A 19856-nucleotide genomic window follows, 5' to 3' on the forward strand; every position below is an offset into this window, starting at 1 on the left:
AAAAAATAATTAAAAAAAAGATAAAGATATCCCTGATTACCTGCCTCTTGGATTAAAATAAGTTTCTTGATGTCAAATAGAAAATAGAAAATCACTAATTATCCTCTCGTATGTGTGAAACAGAGAGGTGGTGGTGGTGGTGGTGGGTGGAGAACACCAATAAGAGTCTGGTAATTACGCAAAAAAAAAAAAAAAAAAAAAAATCCTATCTGTGGTCATAGCAGACAATAATTACATCCTCTTGAGTCGACATTAAAGTAAATCAGTTCCCAGGCCGATTTTCTTGGAGGAAAAAAAAAAAAGTAGAGGTACAGATGCACACAACATTCACATACTGTACTAAAAAAACAAAAACAAGCACACACACACACACACACACACACACACGGAGTATTTTCAAAGTCATAAAACGAGGGGACTTCAAATGCAGCTATTTGTTTGGGGCCTGTTGTCGTGGGAATAGTCAGTGCGACTGTGCTGCTTCATTAGAATTCCTTTCAAGTCGTGGAGTGCGGCCTCCCTGTGTTCCTCTCCCCATATTCCCTGACCCCAATGCATCTCCATGGGGCTGAGGTAGGGCGGGGCATGGGGAGGAGAGAACGGAGGGGGGGGGGGGTTGGATGGGAGGGGGGGTCACAAACAAACACAACATGCACGCTGGTTTCGTAAAAAACCCACCGGAAAGAGTGACTGAACTGGATGCGAAGTCACCAGAACTCCAAAAACACACACATTATATTAATGCAGATAAACAAACACACACACACATACACACACAAACACACACCCAAAGCTCTCCTCCCTAACAGTGTCACCTCGCTGCATCACCCTCTCAGGGATGCAGGTGGGGGGGTGGGGGTGTTGTCTCAGCAGGCGCAGCACATCGCTCAGTCACAGGAGAGATTGTGATGTTGTGGTTTTGGGTTGTTTTTTTTTTGCCACCAGAGATTGGTGGAATGGGGGGGGGTTGTGTGTAGCGCACCTGGATCTTTTCTGGCACACTTGTAATTACTCCCATCATCCACTGCATGAGCGGCTAAATGTTGCCTCCAAAGTCCTCAGAATTAAGAAGGGGGATGTTCGAGTGTCTTCATCCGACGATGATTGAAAGTGAGTGAGTGGCATTTCAAGCAGGAGATGAGTCAGATAAAGAATATGTTCCCCCACGTTTGTTCATCACAGGGATTGTAGATCAAGTAAACACACACACACAAACACACACAAACACACACACACACACACACACACACACACAAACACACACACACACACACACACACACACACAAAGATACCAGTAAGCCAAGATCGCTTTTCAAACATCATTAAAACGACTTTTCTTGTTTGTCTAACAAACATGAAACTGATTAAAATACGTCATCTAAAGAAAATAACATTATTTTGGTAAACCAATTCAATATTTTGATGCTAAAGACATACATCTGGAACGTTTTAGTGAAAGTGTGGATATAAAATGTGAAATAAATATTCCAGGACAAACAGAGGTGGTTTGTTTGTTGGGAACGTTTGCAAAAAATGCTGCAAACCCCTTGTATGAGTTTTTTTAAATATTATTTTGCTTCTCGGGGGTGGGGCGAGGTCACTTTGGCAGCCCCAGCTCCTGGACGAGACCCCAGCGGGTGCCAGACTGTAGGGAGAGGGACGCGGAGCTGCTGCCCGTCACAGCCCACTGGTCTCCTGACAGGCCCCGAGGCCTGGCAGACTGACACCGCCCCCGGCCGGGCGGGAGGTAAAGAAGTGGGGGGGGGGGTGGTAGGGAGGTGGACGTTGGCATTGGGGGACAATCAGTTTCCAATGCATTCATCTATTTCGTGGAGAGAGCGCAGGGTGTGAGTGTGATGGAGGTTGTTTCAGGTGATGGAGAGAAAGACGGGCAACAAGCTGCCGTTGTGTAGTCCAGTCACAAGAAAGAGTGTTATCTGTGAGACAAGCTAAAAAAGAGAAGGGATGGTAGAGAGAAAAACGATAAAGGGGAGTGAAGAAGAAGGGTGTGTGTGTGTGTGTGTGTGTGTGTGAGTGTGAGTGTGTGTGTGTCCCAGCATGTGTCTCAGGCCGGCATGGAGGAGAGAGGAGGGCAACACTCACAGAGTCTCTCAGGCGTGTCCAGAGCATGAGACAAGTACCTCTGCTACATTCAAGCACACACACACACACACACACACACACACACACACACACACACACACCTATAAATACACACTCTTTTGCACGGCGCACTGACACACAGTGTACACCGCAACAACACTTTTACTTCGCAATTATAAAGGTTATGCTAAGTCATTCCGGATGTTTTTGGACTGAGAGCATCTCTCTCTCTCTCTCCCCTTCGCTCCCTAACAGAGATTTTTTTTCTTTTTTTTTGGGGGGGGGGGGGGTGTTCTACAAAAATAGGAAAATTATTTTGTCTGTCTGTGTATTGGTTGGTGATATCTTCACCAAACTAACTTTTTTATCCGCATTCAGAGAAAATGCTTATCCTTCAACACTGAGTAGAGTTAGCTGTACCACCCCCCCCACACACACACACCCCCCACGCCCCCCTCCTAAAAATCCTGGTTTACATCACCTATGGGGGAAATGCAACACGTGTGTGCATCTAACTGCAACTTGAAATACGTCTAAATTAAAAACACACTTTTTCATGTACAGCGCAGACGACACACTGCGAAAAAAAATTGAACAAAAAAGAAACGCGGCAGACAGACATCACAGGCTGAAGCTTTCGCCAAAGAGGGCTTGATGGGGTTTTTTTGTTTTTTTTTTAACAGGGAAGCGTGCGCGGTAACTTTGCAATTAAATCGTAAATTGATCGATGTTTGTATATGTTTCTGTGTGCATGTGTGTGTTTGGGGGGCCTCAGGGGCCTGTCCTAATGAGCTATCTGTGTGCATTTCTAACAAGAGCTCGGTGCAGCGCCCACGGCACTGTCATCCTGGGCCGCGGCTGACCTTGCTCGGCTGCTATGCTGTGTCGTTTGCTATATTTATGGCACCACCACCACCACCACCACCATCTTGCTCTGTGTTTCCATGTGTGTGTATGTGTGTGTGTACTTTCACCAGTGTGTGTGCATTCCAGGAGGGCGGGAGTGCAGGGGGTGCTCACTCAGGAAGCAAATACTGTGTATATCAGCATAATGAATCAAGTGAGAGAGGGAGGGAGGGTGATGGGAAAGAAGGGATGGAGAAAGCCATTTTCCTTCCCTTGTTTTCTCCCCCCTTTTTTTTTTTTTTGCAGCTAACCCCCCCGGTTCTGTTTCTTCTTTCTATTCTGCATTTGCCTGTTTACCCCCCCCCCCCCCAACCATCTCCCCTTTTTACCCCCTTTTAATTTCTTTTCATGACCCGATCCTTCTTCAGCATCGACACCAAACGTTCAGCCATTGCAGGTTGGACCAGACAGTCTGTGTCTGCACCAGGTGATCAACTGGGTGGGTGGGTGGGTGGGGGGGTTTGAGCATTTACAAAAAATGTAAACTGGTAGCATGCATCAGTTAATATTGAGCCACTTCATGCATGCAATGCAGCGGTTGTGAGATTGGCACCAACAAAGCAAGCAACATGGAATCAGCTGGACCTCATGTTCGTTTCTGGGCAGAGGAGACCGGCTGGTGAACGAACACACACACACACACACACACACACACACACACACACACACACACACACACACACACACAAAGATACATACACAGCGTCAATATGCAAAGCTCCCCTGTGCTGGGTTCAGGGAGAGGGAGCGTGCTGCTGTGAATACTCATCTGAGCCTGGCAGAGGGAGCTGTGTGTATCCCCCCATAACCTCAGGGCGAGGGGCTGGGGAGGGCGTTCCATTTGCGTGGGACACACATACAGAAGTAGAAATACACACATCTGAAAACACACTTCTACACACACACACACACACACACACACACACGCAGACACAAACGTAGAAAAAAGTCGGACTTGGACGTCCTCGCACTCTAACACTCATAAAATCACATGCATACACACATCCGCACATGCAGGCGATAAGTAAAGGAGCACTATGGGGGTGTGGGATGGAGGGGGGGGGGTTACCGTGACCAAAAGTAAAGTTTTAATTCGGTCCTCGGGGACACTGCTTACTCATCCAACTCCCCCAAGGACCGGCTTCCTCTGAAATCTATTCAAATCACATCTCTCCTCCGCCTTTTATTGCATTTCTCATATCCCCCATCACAAAGTGACAAATCACCACACACTTCACAGAGCCAACATCACTTTCTATCCGTTTTGGGGGACAGATAGTTGTTGTTTTTTTTCTTTTTTGGGAAGGGGGGGGGGTAGATTTTTACTTTTAAAGTGATTAGAGAAACTCACTTCCTGCTGGGTTTTTCCATTATTCTCCATGAGTATTACTGTACTCAAGCTTTCATTCAAGAGTCCAGAGAAACTGTACTTTTATTTCACACACACACACACACACACACAGACACACACACACACACACCATAACCTAAGGTGTTTCTCTCTTTCAGTCCACCTCTTGAACACACACTTAAACACTGATTCCCTTCAACACTACAAACACACAAGTGTAACAACACACTCCTTCTGTTCCTGCCTTCTATTCTCAATAAAGCAGGTGATGAGAGCATCACGGTCTAATTAGTTTATGCAGACGTATGAAGCTGGCGGGACACTGTTATTATTCCTCTATACCGGCCCACTGCAGACACACACACACACACACACAAACACAAATACAGTGACACTTGCAACGTCTCCTGGAAGACGGTTGAGGGGGTGAAACGGTGGAGGGGGGGGTGAGACTGGATGGTGGGAAGGGGTGTCAGGAGGAAGAGAGCCGGTGTGCGAGTGTGAGGCGGGAGGGAGGGAAGCGCCACTTGATATATTCGTAATGTTCCTTAATATTTTCATTTTGATGTAATTTGTGGCCCCGGTTTTTTAAATATCCGCTCTGTAATAATGTTTAATTTCAAGGGTCAGTCTGCCAAGGAGTATATTAAAGCTGATAAAACTCATTTTCCACAGGCCCAATATCGTGCCCAGATCAGGTTAGGAGGCCAGCCTCCCTGAATATTTCATCTTTTATCATGCCGATAATGGGAAGATGACAGAGGCGCATTATTACAATGAGAGAATTGCTCATTTTCCTGACGGGAGGTGGATGGAGGGGAGAGAGGGAGAGGGAGGGAGAGGGGTGGGGGGGGGCGCCTGGCTTCTTGGCTGCCTGCTTCGCTCACTGCTTGCATCAATGACTGGCTGTGGCTGCCGAAAAGCTGAGGGGCTCCACAGAGTGTTTGTCGCAATAAAAGAAATTCTTCCCTGGGAGAGGAAGAGGTGACGAGTGGAGGAGGAGGAGGAGGGTGGGTGTGTATGGGGGGGGGTGGAGGTAGAGAGAATGAGAGAGGTAAAGAGAGAAAAGCAACTTTCTTGAACCACCTCACTTATTTGATTGCGATGAATAATAAATGTGCGGGCTTGCAGTTTGGGGGGGGGGGCAATAACAGTCTGCGTGCATGAGCATGTGTGTGTGTGTGTGTGCTGGTGGTGATGTGGAAGGGTAGAGGAGGTGGGGGGTAGGGGGGGGGGGCTAGGTGATAATCAAAGCATTGAAAAGGGTCGCCATTCTGAATTAACCCATTTAATTGAGCCATTAGGAAATAACAAAGTTGGGGCTACAGGGCGGGGTGGGGGTGGGGGGGTTGGGTGTAGAGAGTCCATCAGCAGTCTTGTGAAAGGAACCTGACCCATACGCCGGAGCGGCTTTAATAAATGGACCCCATCAAGGCTGTTCTGGGGGACCACCTGTGTCCCCCACGGGTCAGAACCATTAGACCCGCATTAGAGGGCCGTGATAGACGCAAGCGCCACTCCAGCCACCCCAATAATGAGGATAATAAGAGAACCATAATGGCATATTTATGGGGATGGCTGCAGACTCTGGGATTATTGAGAATGGCGAGCGTCTGATTCGGAGGCGGCTGACTGCGTGACGCCACGTGGCTCCGGGGAAAATATCACATCATAGCCTGCAATTTTAATTACCAACATGATTACAGGACTTTATCCTTCCTACATAAAGCCTGTGATAAATAAAATAAAAAGACACAGACACACACACACACACACACACACACAAGTAAACTGGGAGTGATCAGAATAAAATTACTCACTAGAGACCTGGATACATTTCCATTTCCACTGGCTGCACTGTGTGAAAGATCTGTCACACACCAGGTGGGCCTATCGTGGCATTTAATATGTTAATCTGTAATCTTCCTCTTCATTCAGCTATTCCACCAGCATCGCAAGACTTCTTCTCTACTGTCTGTCTACTCCTGTGCTATAATTTTGACATTTCTTACTTTGCCCAAAAGCACAAGTAAAAGCTGGGAAATAAAAAAGCAGGAAGACTTTTGGTTCACTTGAAATATTCTCATCGTCTAAAACGCAATTGATGCTTTGATTTAAAAAAAAAAAAAACCCAACTCATCAAATGAGCTCAGAAGAGCAAAAAAATCTGTTTTCCGAGCGTTAGCATATTAGTTTGTTTATTGTACATTTATTTACTCTCACTCCAATATGTCATTTGTCACTTACTCCAGTATTAAATCATGTGAGGCAGCTGTTTCATTTGTTTGGACTTTCAAAATAAAAGAGGGGTGACTTATTGGTATGTTTTGATTTAATTTACAGGTGATATATAATTACAAAATACATAAAAAGAAAAGCCAGTTGCCGTTCTCTATCTGTGCTAAGACTGGGCATTTTTGATGGGTTTGTCTGCCCATCAAAAAGAACTTATATGTTCTACCTGCCTATTTCTACCATCATGTTCCATCCATCCTCCTTCAATTTAGGGCAATAAATAATGTAGCGCACTAAACCTACATTAGACCTCCGCTAAAGCAGCTCAGCTTCCCCTTTACTCCATTTGATGTGTTTTGACCCTCATGCTGTGACTCCTTCACCATGAAAACCTGCCCATAGAACTGGCGCCACAGTGGCATCATTATCAATCTGACACAGAATAATAATAATAATTCAGTTACGAAAGGAGTGGGTCCTATAAATTGTAATCTGTATCACCAGATGGGGATAAACACAAAAATCTGAGACTGTAAACGACATCCTCTGAAAGACTGAAAAACAAAAGCTGGTCAAACTGTAACCTCTGATGGGATCAGCTCTAGAGAGCATGGATCAAATGGGGGATGAGGAAGGGGGGAAAAAACTGTCAGGACAAAATGGCATTTTTACAAAAAATTAAAGAAATAAAAAAAATGGTCATCCTTAGCCACACCTTTCTAAAAGGTGCCAGACACTTGGGGTGTAACCCTGTGGAGAGGAAGAGGAAGTGGTGAGAGTCCAAAAGGGCAACGGAGGTCACAGCTGACCAGCATGACTGCCAATGACCCCAGGGAGGGGTGGGATGTGTCTGTAACCCCCGTCTTATAAATAAAAAATAAATTTAAAAAAAATATGCCACTGTGTCGCAGGGGTGAGTGGGAGATGGTGGTTTGGGTCAGAGTGGGGGGGGGGGGATTAGAAGGGAGTGGGAGACGGTGGGTACCAGACTGGGGCACCTCGGGGGACTTTTGGAAAGGAAGAGCCATGCACCATGTCTCCTGCTACCAACCGTAGTTCCCTCATTTGATTGTGAGCCCATGAATAATGCATAGCGGATGGGACTGAAGGAGGGGGGGGGGGGGGTGTGTGGAGGATGGAGGGATGTGGGAGGGTAGGGTAGGTGGTGGTGGTGATGGGAGGGGGGGACCTCAACCTTAAAGGGGCCCTGCCACAGTGGGAGTCATTACCGATGAACAACCACACTGATGAGCCATGGAGAGAGAGAGAGAGATGGGGGGGGGGGGTAAGAGAAAGAGGTGGGGAAAGAATGGAGAACAAAAACAAACAAGACTTTAAAAAAAGACGGATGCCCATGAAACCAGGCTTCTTCTCAAACAATTTCGAGCAAATTCCACTTATCGAGTGTTTTTTCCTCTCCTCTGTCTTCTCGGCGCCGTGTCGATGTTTTGTTGTTGTTTTCATCCGTTCGTTCATCTATCAATAATTAAAATCTGGAAAAAAAAATACTCAACATCTTTTTTCCGAGCTTGTTTGTATTTTGTCGCCGGGGTTCTTTCTTTGTGATAACTTTTATCTGTTTCGTAGGGAAAGTGGTAAACAGATGGTGGAAATATGTGCAGCAGAAACTTTGGGAATCTGTTCTGGAGCAAACATACACTTGGTTTGGGACATTTGATTGATCACAAATGCAGAATATATATTGATTATATTAAGATTATGTTAACCAGCAGATTTTTTTTTTTTTAATCCATGCTGCATCATATCAAGATTTTTAAAAATAAAGGCTGAAATTCCCATGCAACCAGAATAACTCTCCATCTGTACCATGAGCTGCTGTGATTACCACACTTCCCCATAAGACAGGGAACTGCAGGGGGGGGGGGGGACCCGTTTCCTCCATGACACGCCGGAGCTTTGAGATTCACTCAAACTGCGGCAAGAGCCTGTCGATTTACAGCTCCTTTTCTAACCGGATCGCTGTAGCTGCTTCTTCTATTACAGCTCCTTCCTTGCAAAATGTGATCTGCCAGATATTTTTCCCAGCCAGGATTTACAGCGGAAAACTAGTAACTTGCTAAATTTTCCTTCGGATAGGAATAACAGGTCAGGTAGTGTGTAAGCTGTCACTCAGCTAATGTAGATCTTTGCAAAAAAAAAAAAAGAGGGGGGGGGGCTTTAACCATATATGGAAATTGTTAACTTCAGATTTTTTGTAGAAGTCTCCCTTTTTTTTTTTTAATGGGATTTTTAATCATTATTCTAAAAATAATGACAAAGATGAGCTTTTGTACACTGCACACACACAGAACAGCAAACTCACGTTGAACTGAAACTAGAAAACACTCCATAGATCCATAGAAACCCATAGAAACACAATTTCTCTTTGCATATAAGTTGCAGAAACAGGAGAGCGAAATGAGTGAGTCATACGGCAGTATTGCTGCTGCTAGCAGTGTTTCCTTATGTGTGTGTGTGTGTGTCTCCACAGGTGTGTGTGTGTGCTTGCAAGACATTCCTGCGGCAGCAGCTAAAGCGCTGTAGCAGGACTAGGTGTTATCACTCATTCTGATTCCGTATTACAGCATGACGGATGGGCCCCCGCGGGCCGGCGAGCATCGCCACACGCTTATTACCGTAGCTCTTAAGTGGGAGTTGATTTAGCTTAAATAGGTTGTTTCATAAAGAGAAGACTCCAGCGCTGTCACCACTGCTCTGCTCCCCGCTACAGCAAACTGCCACTCTAATTGAATAATGCCTCCTCTACATAGCTATTAGGGTGCTTAGGTACATAGTGTGCCCCAATAATTGCTTATACAACCTGGCTAATTTGGCCTTCACCCTCTGCACACACACACACACACACACACACACACACACACGACCCTCCACTCCCCCAAACGTTTGATATTCATGTTGTTAAAATAATCCATAATGTGTGTGTGTGTGTGTGTGTGTGTGTCCTATATGTGATGCTGTTTTATAGCGTTCCATGTTTAGATTATCACTATTTCTTCAGTTTATTAGCAGAAACGGAAAACCGATTGGCCTCCGTTCAAGTCAGGATTTTTGGTAGCGCATATCTAATTCCTTTAACCTGAATCCAATGGAATCACCAGAATTTCTGAATGCTATATATAAAGGTGCAAATAGTCCCACACTATGTAGGATTAGTGTTTCATTAGCATATCACAGGGAGATATTTGAGCATGCATGTTCCGATAATAGGAGCGTCATGGCGTTTTAGCGTGGAGGTGGTTTACGATGGGAGGGGGAGGTTCAGATAAAGGCTTTTTCATTAACAAAAAAAACAAAAACGTCCCCCTTCCGTTTCCCTGTGTCTGTGTGTCTGCTAGCTGTGGAGATTATTGCTGATGCAACGGTGCAATGGCACGCCAATTGTGCGCCGCTGTGAAGCCGAACCGGTGCCAAACTCCCTGGGAGTGAACAAGGTGCCGTGGATTCTTGCCAGAGTCAACGCATCAATGCTCGAGACTTCACCTCATCGTGGATTTTTCGGTAGGCAGTCACATGATGCCGTACGCGCCATTCTATTGGCTGACGGCATCCGGAAGTGCGCTCCGTTCCGTGAGTCTCGGACTTACGTGAGACACGAAAGTGCTTTAAACAGTCTACAAGAGTGTGGGAAAAGTTAATACAGATTGAAGGTGGTTTAATATCAATAATGGGAGGGTTCACAAACGTTTAAATTACCGTAAATAATTAAATAAATAGTTCGTCGTTCAATCGCGGAATTCGTGAATTGCGATAAAACGATAGAATCACGATGGAACGGGGTTCCTGGATCGCATTACCCGTGAGAAACGAGGGCGCACTGCATATAGACTGTTACAAAATAAAGGACACATTTAGAGTCATATTTGCAAATATATCAACACACTAACCAACATGCGCACACACTTTTGTGCATGCATTCACACACACTCTAACGCATGCATTTGTGCGATGTTTGCACACACGTGTCCACACATAAACAGCCCTGTGGGTGCTTTGGCGTGCCACCCCGCTCTCTTCCCCACGCGTGCTCGCTATGCCCTCTGGTTGGCGGTGATTGATGATGACCACGGTGAGGCAGATCATTTGGGTGGCCCCCCCCTCTACGCAGAACGTAAATCAAATCAGCTTTGCTAATGATTCTCAGACGCTCATCTGGCAGCCGCGACCAAAACCCTATCGGGTTTTTTTTTTTTTTTTTCGCAGAGGGACAAAAGAAACATCAATAAGTCCCGGACTGATTTCATTTGACCATCCGTTCCAGGGATTCTGTGTTTCGGATTTTCTTTCAAAAATAGTGGAGGAGAGACCCTCCTTATTAAAACGAAGGCCTCATCAGCTGAGCTGCTGCATCGCTAGTGCGAAAACTGAAGCATGAGGGGCGAGTGTGCACGTGTGTGAATCTACATGGATATGCATCTATTTAGACGTGATGCAAGGTGTTGTAACGTCGCTGAATCGGGAAAAACATTTTTTTTAGAAAACCTAGAATCAGCTCTGCGAATCCGCCAACAAGCAAAAAAGAATAGAAACTCCAGGAAATAAATTCAACCTCCGGACCATCCTGGATGTTTTAGAACCGGTTTGTGGATCCCATCCTGTTGCTGGCTGCAAAGTGATGGATAGGTTGGGGGATCTCAGCCCTTTGGGCCTCCAGGGGTGGGGGGGGTGGGGTGACACAATACAACTTTTCATTAAAATGCCTGTCCGACGCACCGCCTTGATTTGTCTATAATTTATGATGCCATTACAAACTAATTAGTGCCAGGATTGCTCTGCCCCGGCATGGGATGCCAGGCCCTTAGCGGTTCAGACCACGGCGAGGACTGATGGCTTGAAAAAACTCCTGTTTCCACTTTCATCCTTGTAGTGGAATTATACTTTTTTTTTTTTTCATTCATTCCTTTTCCGTACCACTTCCTCTACTTTCACGGGTCACGGGGGTTGCTGGAGTCTATCCCTGTAGATTTACTGGGCATGAGGCCGGAGAGACACTCTGGACACATCAGCAAATCAGGGATGATAATTTGTGCATAAATCACCTGAAATCTTTCCTTCTAATTTAGAAACACCTAAAACATATGAGATTACATCACTGTGGGTAATCCAAACTGAGAGTTCAGGACAGGCTTAAACTGATAATCAATGATAGAGAGCAATAGATCAACTGTTTCATGGAGCAATTTAAAACACTGCTGTCCCCACATTTACCCTGTAAGATCTAAAGTGTCCATCATCTGCATGCAGAACAAATGTTTGACGGTGGCCTAACGGAGCAGAGAGTGACTGTCCTCAGCAACTTGTCTATAAAATTGGAGATGGGGAGTTGAGACTGGTAGGGGGAGGGGGGGGGGTTCTCATCAAAGCCAGTGCACCCATGCATGAAAGTCAATCCACTGCTTGTGTGTGTTTTATTTATTCATTAGTGACATGCGGCTTGAAAAGGAAAAGGGAGGGGGGGGGGCGGGGGTGAAAAGACAAGAAAGTTCCATTCAAATAAGCATGGCATCCCGAAGCAAGAGAAAGAGAGAAAGGGGAAACGTGTGTGTGTGTGTGTGTGTGTGTGTGTGTGTGTGTGTGTGTGTGTGTGTGTGTGTGTGTGTGTGTGTGTGTGTGTGTGTGTGTGTGTGTGTGTGTGTGTGTGTGTGTGTGTGTGTGTGTGTGTGTGTAAGAGATGAGGGAAGAGTGGGATGACTTCTTTTAATTTGGGGAACCCCTCAGGGGAAATCGAGGCCGTGAACACGCAATTACGACAGTCATCAGCGAAGCGCGCACATGAGGAAGTGGGGCATCGAGCATAAAAAAGAAAATATCAGGATGGAGAAGGAGGAAATGATTTCAAGCATTATTATCTCTAGTCTCAACAGCCCCCCACCCCCACCCCCACCCCCTCCCCACGCTGATAATCTCTCGCAATGCAACAACATTAACGGGCAAAGATACACAGAAATGAGATGTAACTAATACGCAGGTAATCTATTACAAGTTAAATGAAAATATCAGGGGAAGGAGGGGCAAGACCATCATCAGTGGGGCAATTATCGTCTTATTATGGGTTTTAAGTGGCCTAATATTAGGGTCAGCGCCCCTCATTTGAAGAGAGAAAATAATTGTTAACCTTTAGAACACAGATACACAGAATCTATTTCACACACACACACACACACATCCCCAAGGGGGGGGGATTCTCTCTCTCTCACACCTCACACTCATGATGCTGTGTTTCCAATCTGCGGTGGCGGAATCTGGGGGTTTCAGGTCGACGGCGCCTCACATTTTTATCCAACAAATCGGATGTAGCGACATTAACACCAAAGCAGGAGTGTCACATATCCTCTGGAGAAATCTCATTAAGGCTGAAACAATTAGCCTTTTCTAATCCTGTACGCCACACGTAATGGGTTATCTTTCATCGGTCAGACAAAAAAAAAAAAAACGTAGAAAGGAATTAATGTGGAGGAGATGTAATTAAAAGATGTACCTGGGAGGAGAAAAAATAAAAAAGGCTCGATCTGACACAATCGAAAGAGACGTGTCGTCAATAAGAAAGGAAAACTTTTTGCAATATTGCTGAAAACATGAGTCAGGAAAAAAATTCTCATTACGTCGAAGCAGAAAAGTTTTTTGTTTTTTTTTTCTAAAAATAATCCGTTTTGGATTAATCACGTGTGCGATATACTCGCAGGAAATCTGCAAATTGGAAGCATCTTTTGAAAGTTGATTCTCTTTTAAAACAATATGAGCAACGACAAAAAAAAAAAAAAAAAAATCCATACGTATATACAGTATATCCTGCATCGCACTTCACCGCCACCGTCCACAGGAAGAGACAGGAGACCTCGGCGTAAAGTGAGTTTTCCAATAACTTTTTTTTCTTTTGAGTCAGGTAAAACCAAATCCGTTTAGCTCGTAGATAACAGTCAATTTGATATGAATGCCCCTCCTAAGTCGACCTGGGGTATTATTTTAGGAAATCACAGTTTGCAAATAACTTTCAATTCCTTTTCCAGCTTTTAAATCAAGTTTTTCAGGAAATTCTCTTTGCAGGTTTATTGCATCTGTGCTGAGTGGTTTTTATTGTGCTGGCTCTCAGGTGGGCTGTTATATGGGAAGGTCGGACCCTGGGGGTCCTGTGTCGCCTCCAGCTTATATTGAGATAGACACCAAACTGACGATCTCCTCTCGCTCCCTCTCTCTCGGCGAATCCTCTAAGTGTGTTACCTGTCCAGGAAGCTGGCTTAGATAAAATGAAACACTCCCTTGTCACTTTTATTAACCCTCTTATACCCCCATTTCCCCTCCAACAAACTCCCTCCTCACCCTCCACAACCTCTTTCCAGGCCTCTACTCTTCTCTTCTCTTCCCACCCAACAAATCCACATTTTTCCTTTCTTTTTCTCACCCCTACATTAACCCACAATTCTCCCTATCACACCCCTGAAGCCAAAATAATCTCCATTTTTGCATAATGCTCCATTTAAAACTGATAGCGGTGACACGGCACTCGGTGAGAGAGATGAAGAAAATAGGGACGTGATGAAGCTCTCCCTTTGCGGCTGGGCGTGACCCCTGGTGGCAGTTATTATCCACAAGGTCACGGCTGGTCCCGTGTCCCATGAGCAGAACACAACCCCTTTCTAATGTAGTCCCCCACTAGCCCTGCTCCCTGTGAAGCCACATACTCATCACACACACACACACACAGACACACACACAAAATACAGAACACACCCTGCCCATCCATCTAGAAAGCACTCCCCTCCTCCTCCTCCTCTGCCGCCGCCTCGTGCGAGTCGAGTTCCTGAAGGCAAAAGGAGACGTGATGTAAGGCAGGAGGTCTATTATGTCGTCAACGTGAAACTGATTCATGACTAATGCCATTATGGATGTGTCACAAGGTAGTGTTTCATTTTTATTGAATACTTAAGGGTTATCTCAGCCTGGAACAGCACCAGAGTGTGGAAATACCCCCCCCCCCCCCCCAAAAAAAAAGAAGCCAAAACTGTCCTGTTTGGAGCTGAGATCTGATCGGATAATCAACAGACAGGAAATTCATCAAAGAAGTCAAATAAATTCACTATTTATTACATCAAAAACACTTTAAGATGGTTAAATAGTCATTTTTCACCACCAACACTCACATGGAACTTTTTTTTTGCTGGATGATTTGATTATTTAACTAAATAATTTATTCAAATATAACATTAAATCAGAGAATTCTCTGGAAGCCATGCAGATTAAATATGGGAAACATTTTGGATGTGCAAGCTTTTTCCCCGACTTTTACTTTGAAAATAAACTGTTGGTCGTATTTTTAAATCGTTCTTGCTGTGAAACAGAGTGAAGCAGAACTCAAAAAAAAAAAAAAAGACTTAAAGACAAAAAGAATGACACAAACAAGCTCTGTCGACACTTCTATCCGTCTTCACCGTGTGGCATATTCTTAAATATTCGAATGGAGAAGTGGGCAGAGACACAACCTCATGAATTCAAATGGACGATGCCTGGAATGCCAATGGTTTCAGCCTCTCCTGCTGCTACCAATTTATATTTTCCATATGGGTCCTTAAACGGCAAATAGAAGTCGGTCCCTGCCCTTCTATAACTCCCTGCCTCCCCCCCTGGGGAAAAAGGCGGTCGGGAGTCAAGGAAATTTCTGATTCCTCAGCACAGCACACCAAGGGCACCTAAAAACAAACCAAACAAGCTCCCAGAATGCCTCGCTGTTGGCAAACTTGGGTTCCCTCCCTCAGAGATCAGCTAGTATTCTAAATGGTAATTATTACTTACACACACACACACACACACACACACACTGCTTGGACTGTACAGATGAAATGCAAAAGACAAAGAGAAAGGGGAGGAGTTCAGGGAGAGGTGGAGAGGAAAATGAGGTGCAGTGAGGAAAAAAACAGAGGAAGTGTTGCAAATGAGAAAAAAAAAAGAGAATGAAGGACAAAAAAAAAAGTGGTGGATATGTTAATGCAGAGTCACAGAGTTCAAGAGGAGAAAGGAGGTATAATGTGCTGAGCTGACCTGGGGGCCGTGGGGCTGGGCGTCCTGGGGCCCAATGGCGGACGATGGCCAGATCTCAACGGTTATCATTATGTTGAGGGGGAGGTGTTCTCCAGTCCCCACCCCCCCTCAACCCTTCCCCTCCTCCTGTCTCAGACTCCATTTCTCTCCCAGGGCAAAGGTGAGATGGCCTGGGGAGCGAGGAAAGGTGAAGGGTAACGCGGGGGCCAGCTCGGGGTCAGCGGCTGTCGTTAGCGATGTAGCTTGACCTGCTCACCTATAACTGGAAGTTTAACTCCTTAAGTTTCTTTTTTTTTTCTCTCTCTCTCTCTCTCTCTCAGCATTGCCGGATCGTGTTGGGGTAGATGAAATGTGCGCTCCTGAATTTTAATCAAATCATCAAATGTTCCACTGAAGGAATATGTCAGGGGAAGTTTTGCCAAAAAGTCTCTGATGGAATAAAAATCATAGAAATGGTCTTTTCTAAGGAATCCTCACACAGGAAAATGATGACTCAGGTCAGATTAATCTGAAGCGGTGACAGTATAGTGTTTATATATGAATCTCTACGTATATACGTATATATTTATCAGAATTAGAAACACCGGTTTAAAGAACATCAATGGGGATTACAGCTGAAATAGTAAAGATTGTGTGCTCTAGATGTTAAAAAGATCAGCTGTAGACAAAGAAAAGCCTCTGGGCGTACTCCAGGCACTCCAGCGTCTAGCCAAGGATGTAGGAAGTTTTTTTTTATTATTGATTAGGATATATCAAAGCATAAAAACTCACAAAAAGGAGGATGACACTGACCGGTTTCGACCCGCAGCAGGTCTTCTTTCGGAGCATGAATGGAAATTTGAGAGGAAGTAAGTGATTCCTTGTGTAGAGAACGCTAAAATCGACACGTCACACTAGAGGCACACAACTCGTGAGTCTTTCATTAGACGACCATCTCTCTGATTGGCTGCTCAGAATCCGTTTTATATGTGTGCACGAACAAGAACATTGAGGTTTAGCGATGCTTGTGAACTATCTTCGATATCGTCTCAAGAGGAATCTAAAGAAGGACAGAAAGAGCAACACAAGATGTGTTAACACAAGTAAAACCAACGCACAACTGATGCTCTACACCAGCTCTGTCAGAACAGTCGTTCACCATCCATGTCGAAAAGATCCGAGAGGCAAACTTATCTCGTTTTATTACCTCTGATCTAGTTTCCAGTGCTTATTCAACAGACTCAACAGATGGTTGCACAAAAGGGAAACGGGACCAGAAAGAGTGACAAGAGGAGTTCAAGTGGGAGATGAGAAGGTAGGAGGACCCTTACACCTCAGATGTACCAGATCAAACACACACACACACACACACACACACACACACACACACACACACACACACACACACACGTGCGCCTTTCTAAAACAAATGCCACTTTTCCACAGATTAGAAATCATCTCCGTTGACAAAACCCCTGGCTGCTCAAAAAAGGCCGGCGGCAGGACGACGAGCACCCCCCATGACACTTTTCTTTGTCTCACTCTTTTCTACCGCCGCCCGACAACGCCGTCCTCTTTACCAGCGCAATTACAGCACAAACGGACTCATCATCGGCTCGACCGTCCTCTCCTATCGCCTCCGTTTTCCAAACACGCAACCTAATTAGTCCTAAAGAGAAGAAGGAGGGTGACAAAAGACCAACCAGCCGCCATGACCGTTTGTGCGAGGCCCGCAAACAAAAAACAAAAAAGAACCGCAATCACACGTGTTTGTGTGTCCACGTACAGATGTGGGGTTTTTTTCCTTTTCTTTTTTGTTGTTGTTGTCCTCCCTCTTTCTATCTCCATTTCTTTTTCTTTTTTTGTTTCCAGAGAAAGAAAGCCTTCAAAGGAGCGATTGTGCGGGGCGGCTGAAGTGGTCTGTTGGTGAGCGGACAGCGGAGCAACACAACAAACATGGCTAGCGCTAATCAGGGCCCCGGCTAATGTAAACAATGTCATTTTTTTTTGCCCTTAATGAGGCAATTTTCCTCGGATACGAGAGGGCGAACAATTGGGACAGTGCCTTTGATGTGATTCATTTGAAGGTTTGTTTGTGATCGCTTGGCACTTTTTTTGTTGGAAGCCCTGCACCCAGCTGCTTTCATCTACCTCTGAAAAGAGAGATCCACGACTCACATGGGCACCCAGGGAGGGAGGGGGGGGGGACAATAATAATTCTCACTTCTTTCCCATTTTTTATTTTTTTTTTAAAGACAACCACCCTTTTCCTTTTATTATAAATTAGCCCTAATCAGCTGACCGACCCCCTTCCTTTTTTTCCCTTGCCTTCCCTTTGGCGTCACAAACACACAAGGGCAAGAGAGCATCGTCCACGAGGGATAAAGAAAATAAATAAATAAATAAAAAGAGCATTGTTCTTGCTGGTTGTCTATAGCGATCAAAATGTGAACTCATTAAAAGGCGCCCCAGCGTGCGAGTGGTGGACACTGACAGCGCCTTCATTAACATGGTGCTGACAAAAGGTGAGGCAGACCAAAGAGGCAGCCGGCGGGCCAGGTGTGTGCGTGTGTGTGTGTGTGTGTGTGTGTGTGTGTGCGCCAAACAGCCTTTCAAGATGGCACAATAGCCAGAGGCGGGCGCGATGGCGAGCGCACTCGAGCATACTGACCAAGAACGAAACGGTTCCGGTAAGACAGAGAGAAAGAAATAAAAAGCTTTAAATAGAGACACATATCTGGATAAGGAGTTTTTACATGTGGTTTGAAATCCTCCAAACTTCCGCGATGAGTTCAAGTCAAGAAGTTTCTGAACCAGTCTGGGGCTGATTATTAATACAAAAGAGAACTCTTCAAAGTTCAAGTAGAAGGCCACACAAATAAGCAAAAAAATAAACAAACAAAAAAGAAAAGCCGGAAGAGAGGGGTATTGATGTAATGAAGGTAGTCAAAGGTAGTGACCAAAGGCGATACGTCGCCCCGTGTCCGGGCCTGTTCCGATCAATCACTAGAACTGAAGTGAAGTCAACTCCAGGCTAGTCAGTCAGCCAGGACGCCGGTTACATCCACATGTATACACACAAATAAACACACACATACACACACACACACACACCTCTGCCTGACTCTCTGGCCATGAGTCAGGGGGCCCTCTGGGGCCGACCATGCACACATTGCACCTGCTGTGCCCTGCAGTTACCAGCTGTCAACTCCACGTGTTTTGCACCGTCTGTTTAGCGTGTGTGTGTGTGTGTGTGTGTGTGTGTGTGTGTGTGTGTGTGTGTGTGTGTGTGTGTGTGTGTGTGTGTGTGTGTGTGTGCGCATGTGCATGCACACGCTTGGAGCGTTGCAGGAAAGTTACACCCCTGGGCTTTGAGAGGAAGAAGAGGAAGAAAGTGATGAGGGAAAGTCAAGGACGTTTACGTGCACTCAGCAAATTGTTCAATGGAATTAATATGAAGAGGTGCGTTTTTTAAAAAACAGCCGTCAGGTCTCTAAACCAATGAAAGCGTGAAGGTTCCTCAAGTCCAATCAGATTTCTGAGACTGAAGCATGCTGGGAATTTTTTTCACAAAGATCAGGCATGGATATCAATTTGGTTTGTTTGCCTGATCAACAGATGATGTTAGATTTACTAATGACCCATAAAGGACTTCTGCTACAGAGCTTGTATTTTGTGGACATAAAAGGAGATGCTGTTTTATTTTGGCGGGTCAGTCAGATTTTTATTTTTATTTTTTTGCATTTTTGTGAAAACAGGATCGTATTTGTTTGGGAGTTGAGAGTACCATCAAAAATTTTTTAAAGTTGGTATTCATGCATTCATTCATTCATTCATTCATTCATTCATTCATTCATTCATTCATTCGTTCGTTCATTCAGCCATCTCTGAGGGGTGGAGCCTAATCCCTGCTGATTTTGAGTTCATGCCAGGTCTTCCAATCTTAAATGGAAATTTATGATCTAATCTGATTTTTCATAGACTAAAATTTTAATGAATTATTTGAAAAAACATTGAACCCACTACGTATCACATCACATAAAAAGTCCAAACAACACAGTGGGTGCAGATACAACCATTAAACAGTGAAATGGATGGCTTTGGTAGAATAATAAGACACATTATAGTTTTTACCTCTAGGGCATGACCTTAATCCTGAACTCCCTCCCCAACCTTTGTAAAGGGACAGAGAGATAGGAAACCGGGCTCAGGCAACAATGAATAACATG

Source organism: Antennarius striatus, chromosome 9 (assembly GCF_040054535.1).
Source record: "Antennarius striatus isolate MH-2024 chromosome 9, ASM4005453v1, whole genome shotgun sequence".
In the NCBI taxonomy this organism is placed as follows: domain Eukaryota; kingdom Metazoa; phylum Chordata; class Actinopteri; order Lophiiformes; family Antennariidae; genus Antennarius; species Antennarius striatus.